Here is a 15,909-nt window from a genome sequence, read left to right as displayed (position 1 = left end):
AGTGTAACTGTTATACTAGAGCCATGCATCATATCGTGTTAGTAGTGTGGCTGTTCAGTAAGGACCACATAGTTCTAAATAAACAGCATTTAATGTTCTCATAAAAACAGGCCTAAACCTTGATTTTAAAAAAAGTTTATTAAAACAAAGTGAAGGCAGTGCATTAGCAAAACAACTGTTTGATCTTTGTATGTTCATTTAACCAAGTGATTTCTCAGAGATACTAATCTAAAAGTGCCGGTGCAGCCTGTATGAGTTCAACTTGCATGTTTTATTAATCCACACATTGTAAGCGACGACCTCCCCTCACCATTATCAAGGCTTTCTTTCTCTCCTCATTAATGTGTTAAAGGAGTAAAAACTTTGACACTATACTCTGACTAATGTGCATAACACGTTAGAGCAAAAATAACTCTGGTTCCTGGTAACTGAGCTCAGAGTTTTCAAACCTGAGCCAGCTGCAGCTCTTCTAGCATGCTAGTCTCCCATCAATTTCCTGCCAAAGAGAAGAGGTTTATCTACAATGTGCATGCACAAACAACTAGAAAAAGCCTGCTGGCCTCTCAGATTAACAAGCTCAAGGCAGACAAACACCTGTCCACGAAATTGAGATCTACTAGAGATTCCAATGAGAGTTGAGTCAAGCAGAGTTAATCCTGCTTCCAGAGACAGTTGCCAACTATGTCCACAAGATGGCAATAATTTATTTAATGAATGCAAGCAGGTAATACGCTTTATGATAGAAGGCTATGTGAGATTAAAGAGAAAGAGATTGGTGCATTTTTATTGAATAGAATAGTGCTTTATTGTCATTGTACATGTAGAATGAAACTACTGATGTCTATTTTTAGATTTTACTAAACAAGCACTCCTTGCATGCCTGACAAAATGCCACTACATTATATCTTAGAAATAGTTATATAGGAACATTCCAGTAGAAATGCTCAGATGATCTAAGCAGCCTTTCAGATGCTCAGTTTGAACTTTAGCAGACTGACATTTTTGAGACAATGTGCCAATGTGCATTCACAAACAGTTGAACATGTGTACCTAATGAAATGGTCAGTAAGTGCAAGTTAAATTAAGACTTGTTTATATCACTCTTTAACAGCTTGTACATGCAACTATTCATGAAATCAAAGTTTTGTTTGTTGTTTGTTTTCAGACTCTGTGCCACTCAGCTTTGAGTTTGCATATGACTCAGAAGACTTACTCGTGAACTGCAAAGCTCCATGTTGCTTTAAATTTTGCCCTGCGATGAATAGGGGTCTATTGTGTGGTACGTTAGGTCTTGAGATTAGCTTCTCCACAGCATCACCTCAGACGAATGTGCCTCTAGTTGTTAGGACAACTTTCTCATCTTTTTCTATAATATTGTACCCATTCTGCATCTGCCCCAAGGGACTATTTTGCATTAGAAGAAGCACAACAATCTTTATTCCAAAATTATTTTGCTTGGATGGATGGGAGATTGAAATGTTCAGTCCTGCTGTTTTGGTAAAACACAGTACAGCATGTTTTCTGTTTGACATATGCTGGTGTGCTTATCTCATGAATAAAGCGAGGTTAGAACAAAGCTACGCAGAAGGCTGGCCTCAGTCTGGCACGTATGGAAAAGGCTGCACCGCTCGTAATAGCAGCAGGCATGTGGGAGTGTTTAATGGAGAGTGGAGTAATTTGCGCTTTTTAATGATGATTAGAGGAGGAAATTGGCTCAGATTTACAGTGTCACTCACCGCTGAGACAGAGGAGGGAGAAAATAGAATAAAGGCCTCTAAACTGTCTGTGTGTGCGGATACGCAGGTCTGTTTATGTGTGTCTGTGCACAGGTGTGAGACAGAAAGAGAGAGAGAGAGAGAGACCCATGACGTATAACTGACCCCACCACTGCACACCCGTCCACCCACACACCTCCACACCTCCACTTCCAGAGGAAATGTATCACTTAAACCAACTGCAGCTCAGCTCACAGAACCTAATGAATCTGGACTCAATTTTACGCCTAGCTGCCCTTCACACTGACACACACTCTCACTCTCTGTCTCACACACACACACTTAAATACTGAGGCAGTCTTACCTATAGCTGGGTGGTAGTCTTTGTAACATAAAGAGGAAATTGGAAAAGTGTGATTATAGTACTGATTGGCAGAAGAGTCTTTCCTCTGTCTTTTTCTGTTCTTCTCATCAACACTTTATTCTCCTTTTGACTTCTCCATTATCCATCCAAAACCTCCTGACATTCAACTCTGGCTCTTCACGGCCCTTTATCGCCTTTTTTTCTTTTTCCTGCAGCTCTTGGTGCCATATTTTCTCTCCTCATTGTGGTATTTTCCAAATTAATAGAGTGAAGAGGAGTGTAAGAATAAAATGAATTTTATGAAGTTGTTAAAAGTGCACTGATCTTATCCATGCTAATGTTTCAGGTAAAAAGAATTCAGGTTGGTCACTCTGATGTCAAATTACCTCGTAACATTTTAGATGATACAAAAATGCGATCTTTAGATGTTCTGCAGTTATTTTCAGAGTGAATTATGAGTTTAAGAAGAATAAAATAGGAATGGGATTAAACGTTTGACTTTCTGTGTTTTAGGGGACTATTTTATTTGTTTCGAACCGCAGAGACAGGAGCCAAAATCATTTTGTGAGGGAATTTTTTGATTTGGAATTGTAAATAAAAACTGTGAGATATACAAGAGAAAAGACGTTTTGAGCGTTTGGATTTCCAGACCTGACATTTCTTTCGTGCTCACGTGATGTGACAGTGGGATTCAGTAGATTTTAAAGTGTGGTTTCAAGACCAAGACAAAACTGACAAAACCATAAATGTCAGGAGAGAGGCTGAGCTACAGTACCACCTCCAAAGAAAACAAAAAACACCTCGTCAAGCCGTCACATGACTGTCAAATTTCTATAAATAATAAAATGAACTGCTAGAATGTGGTAATATTTTACATACAACATTTAAAGATCTATTCCTTTATAAATGCAGAAAACATTTAAACTGATGCATTTTACTGTTTCATGAAAGAAATCAGATCCTTTTGCGTTTGATGGCAGCAACGCATCTTAAAAAATCTGGGATGAGGGTAACAAAAGGCTGGAAAAGTAAGTGGTACTTGAAAGAAACAGCTGGAGGAACAGTTTATAACTAATTTGGTTAATTGGCAACAGGTCATTTACATGACTGGGTATAAAAGAAAATGTCTATCACAGAGAAAGTTTCTCAGAAGCTATAAATCTGCAAATTGTGGAACAATTTCAGAATAATGTTCATCAGCTGAAAATCAGTATTGGATGTCTGTGATTTTCGGGTCCTTTGGGGGCATTGCATTAAAACCAGGTATGATGGAACATGGATCATGGAAGCCATTGCATCCACTCAGGAACACTTCCAGAAACTGAACAGTTCAGCGTGCCATCCATAAATGCAGGTTAAAGCACTATCATGGAAATAAGAAATATATAAAGATGATCCAGAAATTTTAAAAGACTGAGGCAAAGGAAAACTCTTCTCTGATCAGACAAATTAATTATTATTATTTTTTAATGATAATGGATGTTTTGTTCTCTGAAATAAAGAGAAAGGGGACGTCATCAGGACTCAGTTCAAAAGCCTGCATGTCTCTGATGGTACGGGATTGCATTAGTGCCAATGGAATTGTCGGCTTCCACATCTCAAAAGGCACCATCAATACTGAAGGTATATACTGGTTTTAGAGCAACACACACTCCCAGTGTTTTGGGACATTTTACCTAGATTGTACAGTAAAACGTACCTACAATATTTTGTCAAAGAATAAGTCATCATTGACTAGACTTGTTAACAGACATTCTTTTGTAGTCCTTCACTCCTTTTTTTAACCCATTTTTTGTGTAACCATGGTAACGTGACACATTGATGTGCAAACTAGAAATCTGGAACAAAATTAATCTAAACTTCGGTGACTTTGTGACAGCACAGTAATATTACCAAAAAGTTGTAAGCTAAAGTTCTGCTCATTCTTTCTCTAATCTGGGACGCAGCCTGGAGTCAAAGGCAAACTTTTCTGAATCACTTCCAAAATTTGAAACGTGGAGGCGGCAGTTGAGAGGTCTGGAACCAGGTGCTTACGGGTCTCTCTAAAAGCATTGTGATATTTTCGAAATCCACAATGTGTGTCACCTTTTAAATATTAATTGTGAATATTTCAGAACAAAACTCTTCAGTTTGGGCAAAAACAAGCTGGGTCGGAGCTGAACTGCAACCTCCCCTCCCACCTCCACTGTGAGCCGCTGCAAATTCTGAGTGAAAAGCTCTTCAGAAAGGCTAGAAAGAAAAATGACATTTAGTGCGAAATCATCCAAACAGTTCTGAACATGGATAACAACCGAAGAGTAGAGTGATCATTAAAACACAGAACCGTCATGGGTCCACGTTGCACCACCCTAAATTTGTCACAAATACACACGGGTGAAACACATTCGACAAAGATGAGCTTTTCAGCTTCTTCCCTTTTTGTGGGTGAGAAGCCACACCATGCATTTCTCTATTAAGATATGTAAATTCATAATCTCTCAAAAGCCCATTTTTACATCCATTTCTGCGCGTCATTCAAACACTCTTCGTTTTCTCTCTCCCTGCCGAGATTTCCCGGTGGTTTGTATGTCTGTCTTTCTGCTCTGTCACCCTCCCCTGCCACCTTCCAAACAGCAAATGTCACTAAAGGAGACTTGTCTCGTCCCTAAAGGCCAATTGTCACACATAATTACAATAAGAGAATAAAAGGGATTGAAAGAGCAGATTAGATTAAAGCAGGTTTTTTTTAACCTTCTCTGCTCTGTGCTTCACCCTCTTTATTTGTGGCATTATCACAGTATCAGACAGGAATTAAATAGAAAAAAATTTGATAAATCAATACAGAAAAAGATACAGCACAAGATGATCTGAAGGCGTCCTCTGCTGCTACTGCATTCAGCACATCCTCATTCAAAGATGTTAAATTTTGCCATACTGTCAGATACTGCTGGTGTTGCTAGGTATCCTTCATTTCGTTGATGCAGAAAAAAATTCAGTACTGCTGAAGCACTATTGAATGACGACCAATAAGAGTCTTCCTTTAAAAAAGCAGGTTGAACAGGTGGTGTTGATGTAAATGTCCCTCCGTGGTTGTATATTAATGCTATGCAGAGTTTTGTAGTCCTGTGTCTACTTGTTGTTGCTACAAAAATATGTGGAATATGTAGGCTACTCTTGTTCATTTATACAGAAGTCATAATTTATAAAGAACTTCTTTGTATGGTAGTACAACTGTTGCTTGGGTTTATTTCTCCTCTTGTTAAATTTGTCTTTTGAGGTTCACTTTCCTGTTCAGGAAAACTTTTCACCCCATCAGCAACCGGTCTGTGCATTGTGTCGTTGCTGTTTGGCCACATGCTGATGGCCTTTTGGAGGACTGCACACAATTCCAGATCCAAGCATTGTACTGTATTGGTACTCCATTAGTGCTCCACAGAGCTTCACAGACCCACACTGACATGTTGTAGCTGTAGGCAGTGCCTTTGTTGCCGATTGGAAGCTCATGCCTTAAGTTTAGGCTCCAAGAACTACTTGGCTAGTTTTTTTTTGTTTGTTTGTTTTTAAAGATGGTTCCATTTTGTTTGTTTATTTTGTTTGTAGGTGTCCATATGTGATGAGTTTAGAATAAGGTTTTTACTTCCAGTAATTAAGTAAATAAAATAACATAAATCCAGCAGTAGTTGTGACACAAGGACAAATAACTAGGGTGAACAGGCGGCATAACAGAGGATAACGATACAGTGGCGTGTTGCAGAAGTTACATGTTTACAGTAAATGGCTAATAGCTAACATGTATCTACAGAGTTGTTAGATTAAAGCACATATTATCTGCATCTTTTCCTCAGTGGACTCTTTCCCATGTTTAGGTTTCGGTCACTTCAGCAGATGTTCTGTCCTGTTATTGTCTGTGCAAAAATACTTGTGTTTTTGTAAAATATTTCTATTGGTTATTACTTTATGTTGCAGTGCATTTCTCCTCTTAGGGCCACCATACTGAGGGGTGACAGCACTATTTATACTCACACACTAAGGGCTATTTAAGGAAATGAGACAGAGGTGCCCACAATCAACACAGTCACAGGGCAGGAAGTAAAACTGAGTACAAGAGACAGAAGATAAGTAACTAGCAAAGTAAACCAGGAAGTAGGTAAGAATATCTTAACCAAGAAACTCAGACACAAAAGTAAACTTAATACAAGGAGAAGACAGAACACAGAGGGAAACACTTAGGAACCAATAAATTCAAATACACTGTAAAATGTAATATTGTGTTTAATTAAAAATATTAAATAGGCTGAACTCAATTTTTATCAATTTGTTATTAGAACTCAATTTAAATAAGTTACCAGTACTTTTTATGCAAAAATGCTGATAAACTCGATTAATTTGAGCTGTCCTAACTTAGAAAAACTAAGTAAGCTGGAAGTTTTGCTTCTCAGGGCGGAAGGATGAAAGATGTGTTTTGAAAATGCCACGTGACTACCATCCTCCTCCCTCCCGGATCAGTCCGCATGTTCATGGCGCCAGCATTTGTTATGGAATATATTGAGCAAACCTGGAGATATTATTGTTGTCATTGCTGTGGATCTTTACTGACTTGGTGAGTAAATGTTTACTCTTATTCAAACTGATTTTGTGGCTTCTCTTAGTTTAGCACCAGGTTTATAATCTTGCTAGCTAGTTAGTGTTAGCCTAGCGTTGCTGTTGCCGCTGTGCTCATGTTACTTAAAAATTAACACCACAGCCTTAAAAACCTTACATAAAACTATGTCGGTGAATTTTTTTGTTGATTGTTTGAAATAAATAAGTGAGATAAGAGCCCAGACAAAATTCTTTGGGAGGTGCAGCCGTTAGGGGTGGGGTGGGTGTGGGGGGTGGATAACGGAGCTCTCCGAAAACGTGGAAGCACTTTTGCAAATATGTGATATTTTGATAAATCAAGTAGATATTTGAGCATTACTCAGCTACATTCTCGCCTGAAAATATCTTAAAAGGTTATTTTGTGACCCAGAAAGGGTAGTCTGGGGAAAAGGAGGATCGCATTTGTCGGCTGCGGTTGTCGGAGCCTGTGCGCACTTGTAAGCGCGGCAATGGCGGAGGAGCACTGCTGAAAAACGTATTACTTTTTCTGGGTCACAAAATAAACTTTTAAGATATTTTCAGGCGAGAATGTAGCTGTGTGAATTTCAAATATCTGCTCGATCTATCAAGACATCACATATTTGCAAAAATGCTCCGACGTTTTCATGCTTTGTGGCAGCTTTAGAACATCTGTGGCATCTATTAATGTCAAATCTAGCCTTTATTTAACAACATAAGCAAACTCTATGTTACAATGATTGCACAGCCATTAAGGATCAAATCAGTTTCTGAAAAATGTTCTGTTTTTTCTCCCTCTGCTTGCTTCTTACTGTCTTTGAGGCCGATCAGGACCAGCACTCCTGTTGTTGGACAGGAAGACATCAACTCAGTGGTAAGTATTTTGGTTTTCCAATATATTAGCAACTGTCAGTGACATTTATATTAATCAGGCTGAACTTTAATCATACTTTAGATCAGCCTGTTTTACTTATTGTTTTGTTTGTGCTTTGGTTTGGGGAAGTTGTTTCTTTACTGATCTTTTCCTGTCTGTTATTAGACTTGAGATATGACTGCACTATGCTGTTGCTGTGACTCCAGTTAATTCTACAAGACATGCTGTGTAAGTAAACAAACAACAACAGTTTGGTCTGCATTTCTTGAAAGTTCACATCCCCCAAACTTAGTTTAGAGGGTCTACACTGTATATAGTGAAGTCTGCAAGTTTTCTAACAGCAAAATTTGTTTTGTGCCCAAATCATTTTGCACATCATTAGAATGAAAGTTATTGCCCATGTTTGCATAGCCCTTTTTAAAATGATGCTTTCATGACAATATTGTGTGTTGCGTGGTGGTCACGGCTATCCAGACTGACAATTGGGACATTGGGTCACCTCTCCGGTGGGGAGGGAGCCTGAGATTGTCTAAATTGGAGTCTGTTTTATACCAAATGCAGAAAAAAATGTTTTAAGAAAGCAATTAAGTTCATGTTCCAAAAAATATGATTGTTTGCTTGCTTGGAGATGAGTCCTCCATCACAGATGGTGTGGTCAGTGAAGGTGGTCACCTGCAGGTTCAAGCTCATTGCATCTCCAACCCACATCCACTGCCACTGTACTTAAGGGAAGTTAAAGACTTTCTTCTGCACCTACATTTGGATCACCTCGATCCATGACAGTCATTCAGGCAGTAATGCCTGGACTGGAAACAAGCCATCCTTAAAATATTACAACATTCCAGCTCCTGTGTTGGAATGAAAAACGAATGTGTTGTTTAAATTAGAGACTGCACTTGTGACAGAACAACAAATATTTTATTTTGATTATATAAATAATGTAAGTACAAAACAAACTTGTGGTAGGCCTAAACTTATTTTCAGAATAATTACATCTAAGACTTTGTTTCATTGTAAGATTATAACAGTGATGGCAATATAATTGTTTGTTGTTCAGCAGAACAGTGTCCAGTATGTTGGCTGTTGTACTTTGTTGTGTTTGAAAATAAAAGTTGTGCTCATTTTAACATCATTACAAAAAGTGTTGTTAATTATTTTTAGTCATAATCAGGTTACCACAAATTGTTTTTTCATTTAGTTGAACTTGAAATGTTTGTCAGTAGGTTAACTATTAGTATTGTACAGTCAGAAATATCAAGTTATTCTTAATGCTGCAGACTTGCAATGTATAAGTTGTCCTAACAGTCATCCTAAGTAAGCTTTACTTAGTTTTTTTGAGGCAACGAGTTTCCATAATTTTTTTGAGTTCTGGGAACTAACACGGCTGTGTACATTTTGAGTACAGTGTACTCAAAATGAGTAAGTTGCCCTAACTTGGTCATCTTACGTAAACTTGATCCAATTTTTTTGAGTTCTGGGAACAAATGAGCTTGTACAGAGTACTCAAAATAAATACCTTGTCCTAACTTAGTCATTTTTAGCTAAGCTTTACTCAATTTTTTTGAGGCAACGAGTTTCCATAATTTTTTTGAGTTCTGGGAACTAATTAGATTTTACAGTGTACAAGCCCTAACTGAAACAATGAACTAAAGGCTCAGAATACTAAGAAAATACAAAAAGATGATCATTTAAACAATAAAGAACCTAAAAGCCAAAATGGAGAATATTTGTCCATAAACTTAAAACTCAGGATCAGGTGACACTTTTATAATTTTGCCTGCGTACCCAACAAGAGTGGATTTTAAATCATACAAACAAGATTTGATCGAAGTGCAGAGCTCAGCTTTAATTCGAGGGGTTTAACAAAAGTACTGAATTAGCATTTTTGTGAGATGGTTAAAAGGAATCTGGCAAGTGAGTGACAAACGACAGGTGAGACGGGTTTCCCTGGTTATGCTAAGACAAATTAAACATGGAAATGATCTGACGATTCAAAGTGTTGAGCTTGCATTTGGCAGCTGTTCACTTTCTGTGTGAGCTCCAGAGAGATGTCGATACAAAAGAGGGAGGCCGTCGTTCGGCTGCAAAAACATATTAAATCTATGAGAGAAGCATCAAAAACTTTAAGGGTACTAAACAGCTGACGGAGTACTTTTCTTAAAACTCTTAAATTAAAGCTGAAAGTCTGCTCTTGTTTTCTTGATTTAAAATCCACTGTGGTGGCGTGGAGAACCAAAACTACACAAAATCTGTCATTGTCCAAATACTTACAGATCCTGGCCACAATGGGAAAATCAGCAGAGACAAAGATTTGTGAATGTTAGGCACCTAAACATCTCGATTCAGAACTCAAAGCATTTAATCATTTGGCAAATTTTTGTGACAATCAAGCTTCTTTCAACCAACTTGAATTAGCTTGAATTAAAGTGAGATGTGGTGCAAAGATGTGGTCTTGGTGTAGCTCAGACACACTCACACACAAACTTATCGATTGACTGGGCGAGCCTTCAATAAAGCCCCCCCCCCCACACCCACACCACTGCGTGCAGGCGCTTCCACACCTCCAACAAACACACAGACACACAAACTGCATAAACAGCTGCTCCACACACACACACACACTCAAACACACACAATTCCACTTTTTTCCAAAGCTACAACACAAATGAATGTTGTGCAACTGTGTCTGATAGAGCGGTGGAGTAAAAAGCTTGATTTGGTCCTTTGGCACCCTGGAGTTTGGATCCTGTCCCCGCTCTCTGGCTATCCTCTGTCATTTCTGCCTCGCCAACTCTGGTGTTCTCTTTCTTATGCACACACACACACACACACACACACACACACACACACACACACACACACACACACACACACACACACACACACACACACACACAGAGCATGCCAACTGTTACACTATCCAAGCCAGAATGACCATGTGTTGTTGTATCCTTCTAATGTCTCCATCATAACAGCAGCACTTCTAATAGCACTCAATCACTTCTGTGACACGACGCAGTTGCCTTTCCTTCCACATTCACATATTCAGGCCAGCAGCAGATGACATCATTAAAATACAGCAGACCCACCTTTACACACACACACACACACACACATACACACACACCTCCAAGAATCAACACAATAATTGAAATATTTTCAACCTGATTAGGTCTGGCCTGCTGGCTGGGTCGGTTGCTAGGGCTGTGCTCCCTGGTTGCTAGGGGGAGTAAATCATCTGGCATTATTTGATTTCTGTTCCAGATATGAAACCGTTACCGCGGCGATTAAATGTCTCACAGCTTAGACACCTTGAGGGGGGGGAAAGACTGAGGAAGAGAAAAGGGAGAGAGACCGAGAGAGAGATTAAGTTGAGGAGGGAGTGAGGGAGGGGGGGAGGAGGCCCCTCGTGAGAAAGAAATATGAGAAAAGGTGAGAATGATAATGCCTAAATACAGAAATACAGAGCGAGCGCGTGTGTGCGTGAGCGAGAATAACAGGGTAATAAGGATGAAATGTTTTCCTACACTTGCATGTCTCAGCTGACTGTTCTTTCCTCCTGACGACTGACAGGTTAGTGTGCGCGTGCGTGCGCGTGTGAGTACGTTGCGATAACGTGTGTACGCCAGCGTGCACGCGCAGTTTCCAACGGGGCTGACAGCCGTGCGTCCTGGTGTGTGTCTGCGTGTGCGTGTTCTCGAGTTGTTTGCACCGTGTTGATATAGAGATGTCTACAGAGTCACAGTGAGGGCACAGGGATCCGCCTACACATGGGAGCTGTGGGCGTTCTGACTGTTTATAAAACACAAACTGAACCGAGTACTCCCACTGGAACACACGTTAAACTACACAGAAAAGGAGGAGACACTCAAAGAGACGAGAAAAGACAGAAGAAATAGGAAAACTGACATTCTGAGAGACGCCATTTCCCTTTTCCCCCTTTTTTTCTAAAAACACAAGTTGCTAAATCAGGGGTGTCAAACTCATTTTAGTTCTTGGACCACATCGGTGTGATCTCAAGCACGGCAATAAAACCACTGCATGATATTACAAAACACCTGCAACCTTTCCCCTTTCTCTCAGTGTAAAGAAGCACAAGTGCATTCTGAATGTTCACATTTGATGAGCCATTCGCAAAACAAGTGATGAACACCTTGAGGTGCATGAAGAAAAATAACTGCAATCTCAACAATAGGTCTGCACTTTTTTTGCACATTCAGTCAGTCGACTGTTATTGCAAAGAAGGGCTGCTGTTGTAAATCAGAGGACATGGCTGCGTGGTGTTGTATGGCACAACGTGTGTTTGGTAACACCAAAGATCTCTGTCTAAATAAATCTGGGTAAATTCCCAGATGATTAAACATGCAACTATTTTGCTGGTAATACCTGAAATGAGTAAAGAAAATCAGCAGCCTATTTACGCAAGATTATTCATAATTTTATTCGGGGGGTTATATTGGTTGGGTCTGATTATTGGATTATTGGTTGGGTCATAACCCCCCCTAAAACCCCCTGGAAATTACGCCCCTGAGATGTTCGACACATTTCCAGCATTATGTTTAATGTGCAAATGATTACAGACCATCCAACGGGAGATTCTCCTTATCTTAGATGCAGTATCTTTTTTTTTCCATCTCCCTTGAGGGGTCGCCACATTGGATCATCTGCCTCCATCTCATCCTATCCCCAGCATCCTCCTTTGTCACTCTGACTCTGTGAATGTCCTCCTTCACTGTGGTTTTCCTCTTTTCCTCCTCCCTGGGCAGTTCCATCTTCAGCATACTTTGCCTCATATATCCACTATCCCTCTTCAGCACATGTCCACATCATGGTAAATGGGGTGGTTCGTATGTAGTGCTTTCCTACTCTAAAAACACTTTATGCAACATGTCTCATTCATTCATTTACACACTTTTATTCAAGCACATTTTTAGACTTCTAAATGCTTTCTATCTACCATTCACACATATTTGTACTCCCATGAACGCTTTAAGGGTCCTTCAGGGTTCTTGCCCAAGAATACTTTGGCACACAGACTGGAGCGGCCAGGGGATCACCAATTTTCCGATTAGTAGATGACCTGCTCTACCTTCTGGGCCACAGCCACCCCCAGAAACCATCTCAGCCTTGCCTCTCAAACTTTATCTCCAGATCACTCATCCTGAGCTGTCCCTCCAATCTAGTCATTTCTAATCTTGTCCATTCTGGTCACTCCCAATAAAAACCTTCACATATTCACCTCTGCCGCCCTAGCTCCTCCTTCTGTCTGTTTGTTAATGCCACCATCCCAGTATCATATCTTTAATGCAACTTAATAATACAAAATAATATTGACATACTCATTAACTGCATTGTTGGTGCCAGGTTTCTCTTGGAAACAAGACTTTTACCTGGATAAATAAAGGATTAATAATAAAACCTCTACCGTTTCTGTCAGTTTGGAGAAAAGCTTTTCAGACACAGAAAAGAAAAACATGATGTGACACTTTGCAGTCGGCTTATTGCTTGTTTCTGAGCTGTTTTGTTTTTTCTTGCTTATATTGATGTTGCTACAGCTGTTAACATTAGCCAAGAAGGAAGCTTTACATCACCACATGGGATTTGAACCTGCAGTGCTTCTATCAGACGTGACAAATGCGTTAGCATTCACCACAGGAGTTCAACAATACAGCAACACAAACTACCACATGTAGTTACACCATTAGACGCTAATGTCACTGCGGTGGTACAGACTTCTATTTGAGGGCACGCCCACAAGTCCTGCACTGATGGGGACATCAGCAGGGATGAGAAGATTAAACAACATACAGCAGTTCTGTGTTCAGGTTAGTGACTGAGAGGGTTTCCTCCCACAGTCTAAACATATGCATGTTAGATTAGTTGGCATTTCTCAATTGGCTATAGACTTAAGTGCATAAAATAAACTGGTGTATGAATGTGGTTTGTAGTGTTAAGTGCTTAGAGAGGTTAGAAAGACTAGAAAAGCTCTATCTAAAAAGCAGTCAATTTCATTTGGTGAAAAGACATCCTTTATGTCCAAATTTGTTTGAAAAGAGTTATATCACTTTGTCCTCGATACATCTGGAAACTCTTCAGACAGCAAACAGATGTGGACCCAGCCCTGGAGATATTAATACCACTGTGCCACCCATAGATGTAAACGTGTTTTTTATATATATTTTTTGTTAATTCAGTAGGGATACTGATCTGCTCAGTTAAGTAGTTGAGGGGGATGTTAATCAGTTTCAGCTGCTTTGGTGTTAATGAAATTAACAACAGGTGCACTAGAGGGGCAACAATGGGACAACCACCAAAACAGGAATGGTTTCACAGGTGGAGGACCCTCATATGTTCCCCTCCTCATCTTTTCTAACTGTTCTTTCACTAGTTTTGCATTTGGCAAGGGTCAGTGTGACTACTGGTAGCATGAGTCCATATCTGGACCCTACAGAGGTTGCACAGTACTCCAACTCCTCCAGGATGGCACATCAATATATGTCGTTACTAGAAGGCTTTCTGTGTCTCCAGCACAGTCTTAAGAGGATGGAGGAGATTCCAAAACACAGGGAGTTACTGTAGGAGAGCTGGACAGGGCTGTAGAAGGTCCTCAACCCATCAGCCAGAACAGCATCTGCTTCTTTGTGCAAGCAGGGTGATGGGTGAATGAGCACTGCCAGAACTATAAAATGACCTTCAGCAGGACACTGGTGTGAGTTTAACTGACCAAACAATCACAAACAGACTTTGTGACGTGACTTTTGTCCAAAAAAAATAACCTGCAGCATGATTATTTCCACAGTGATTTTCAGGCTGTCTTTGAATTCAGCCCTCATTTATTTCCATCTAACAATGTGGTATCCTTTCGTCACTAACACACTGGGGACACTATATGAGTACACATAGATGTTTTTATTTATTATTAAGATCTTGCATGTTTTCAAAGTGTTCCTTTAATTTTTTGAGCAGTGCTTAATGTCAGTAAAGTTAAAATAGTGGCTAGTTGTGAGCTAGATCTCTGCTAAATGTTCTCTCTTGAATCAATTTAATCAGCACTAACATTTTTACCTCTAATCAACAGGAACGTGCTCAGTAGGTAGAACACCCAGCTGTGGTGGCCGAGAGGTTAAGGCGTTGGACTTGAAATCCAATGGGGTTTCCCCGCGCAGGTTCAAATCCTGCTCACAGCGTTAACATGCTCATTGGAGCAACTGTAACACACATAGTTTCCTTATGTATTAAAGTATTCTGAACTCAGTCTAAGGAGCTTGTAAAGAAAAGCTCCTTAGACTACAATAACTGAATTCTGAACTCACTGTTAAAAAGGTTACAATGTTCAGGTATTTGCAAAAGCCCAAAAAGCAGTTAAAGACTGCACAATTTGTCCACGTTTAGACATGGAGGGGTTCCTTTTTAAAGGCTAACTGTGACGGGACGACCACATCTAGCACAGCAAACAATGTCCATGGATGTGTGATGCTCAGTGAGTGTACTTGTTGTTGACCATTTGAATCTGAGGAGCTCCTCTAAGCATTCCCCCCTCTCTCCATCATGTCCGTACAGTTTATGTTGACCTCTCAAACGCTGCATAAAGCCAACATGCCCTGCCTGATAGGATTACAGCAGTAAGCACTTGTATTTGTTGCTGTCTATGACTGCCTCCGTGTCCTTCTCTCCCTCCCTTCCTCGCAGAGTGTTTCTAACTGAGCAGCGACCATTGTTGACTAATAGAAATCTACTTGAACGTGCTGATAGATGGAGAGATGAAAATGAAAGAGGAAGAGAATGATTGTGTACCACTTGCTGCTCTCCAGGTGAAGAGCTCCCAGACCACTTTACGTCGAGCGCCCCAAATAGTTCCGTATTTGATCACGGACCCCTCTTTGATAAGTTTGTCCTTACCTCACGTCCATAATGTCAGCAACCTGATTGATGGGCTACTCTTTTCTGACCAGATGGAGCTGGTATGAGAGGCTCTGATGGTCTAGTACAGTTCAGTGGGTTTTTTTCAGTGCTTTTCATGAGCAAGCTGTAAAAGACTAAGTGTCATAATGTTGTGTGGATACGCACAATGGGGAACATTAACTGTATAACCCAGACAGGCAGAACTATTATTTCTAAAATCAAGTGACAGAAACAACAAAGCGTGGAAATCTGGCTGGCTGAGGCCCAGAGACTACAAAACTTTTCTCTGTTGACAAGCTTGTTAACCTCCTGACCTTGCACGCTTCAGTCGCTCAGCTCAACTGGAAATTAATGGACTTGTAGTGACTTGTTGGCGGTGATGTTTGCAGCATTAACATGTGGTCAGGAACCAAATCAGATAAGTATTTGGTGTATTTATGCTACAGATTAAGTATTAAGAAGTAGATTAAACTCCT

The 15,909-nt window shown here is 40.0% G+C and overlaps 1 non-coding gene across 1 annotated transcript; it reads left to right on the top strand.

Moving 5' to 3' along the window:
- Positions 1-14,636: 14,636 nt before the first annotated feature.
- On the top strand, positions 14,637-14,718 carry trnas-uga (transfer RNA serine (anticodon UGA)). Its single transcript has one exon. It is a non-coding gene; the product is annotated as a tRNA-Ser (tRNA).
- Positions 14,719-15,909: the final 1,191 nt, after the last annotated feature.

Source organism: Pelmatolapia mariae, linkage group LG6, assembly GCF_036321145.2.
Source record: "Pelmatolapia mariae isolate MD_Pm_ZW linkage group LG6, Pm_UMD_F_2, whole genome shotgun sequence".
NCBI lineage: Eukaryota > Metazoa > Chordata > Actinopteri > Cichliformes > Cichlidae > Pelmatolapia > Pelmatolapia mariae.
Note: the sequence above shows the minus strand (reverse complement) of the source record. Positions and strands in the feature narration are given on the sequence as shown.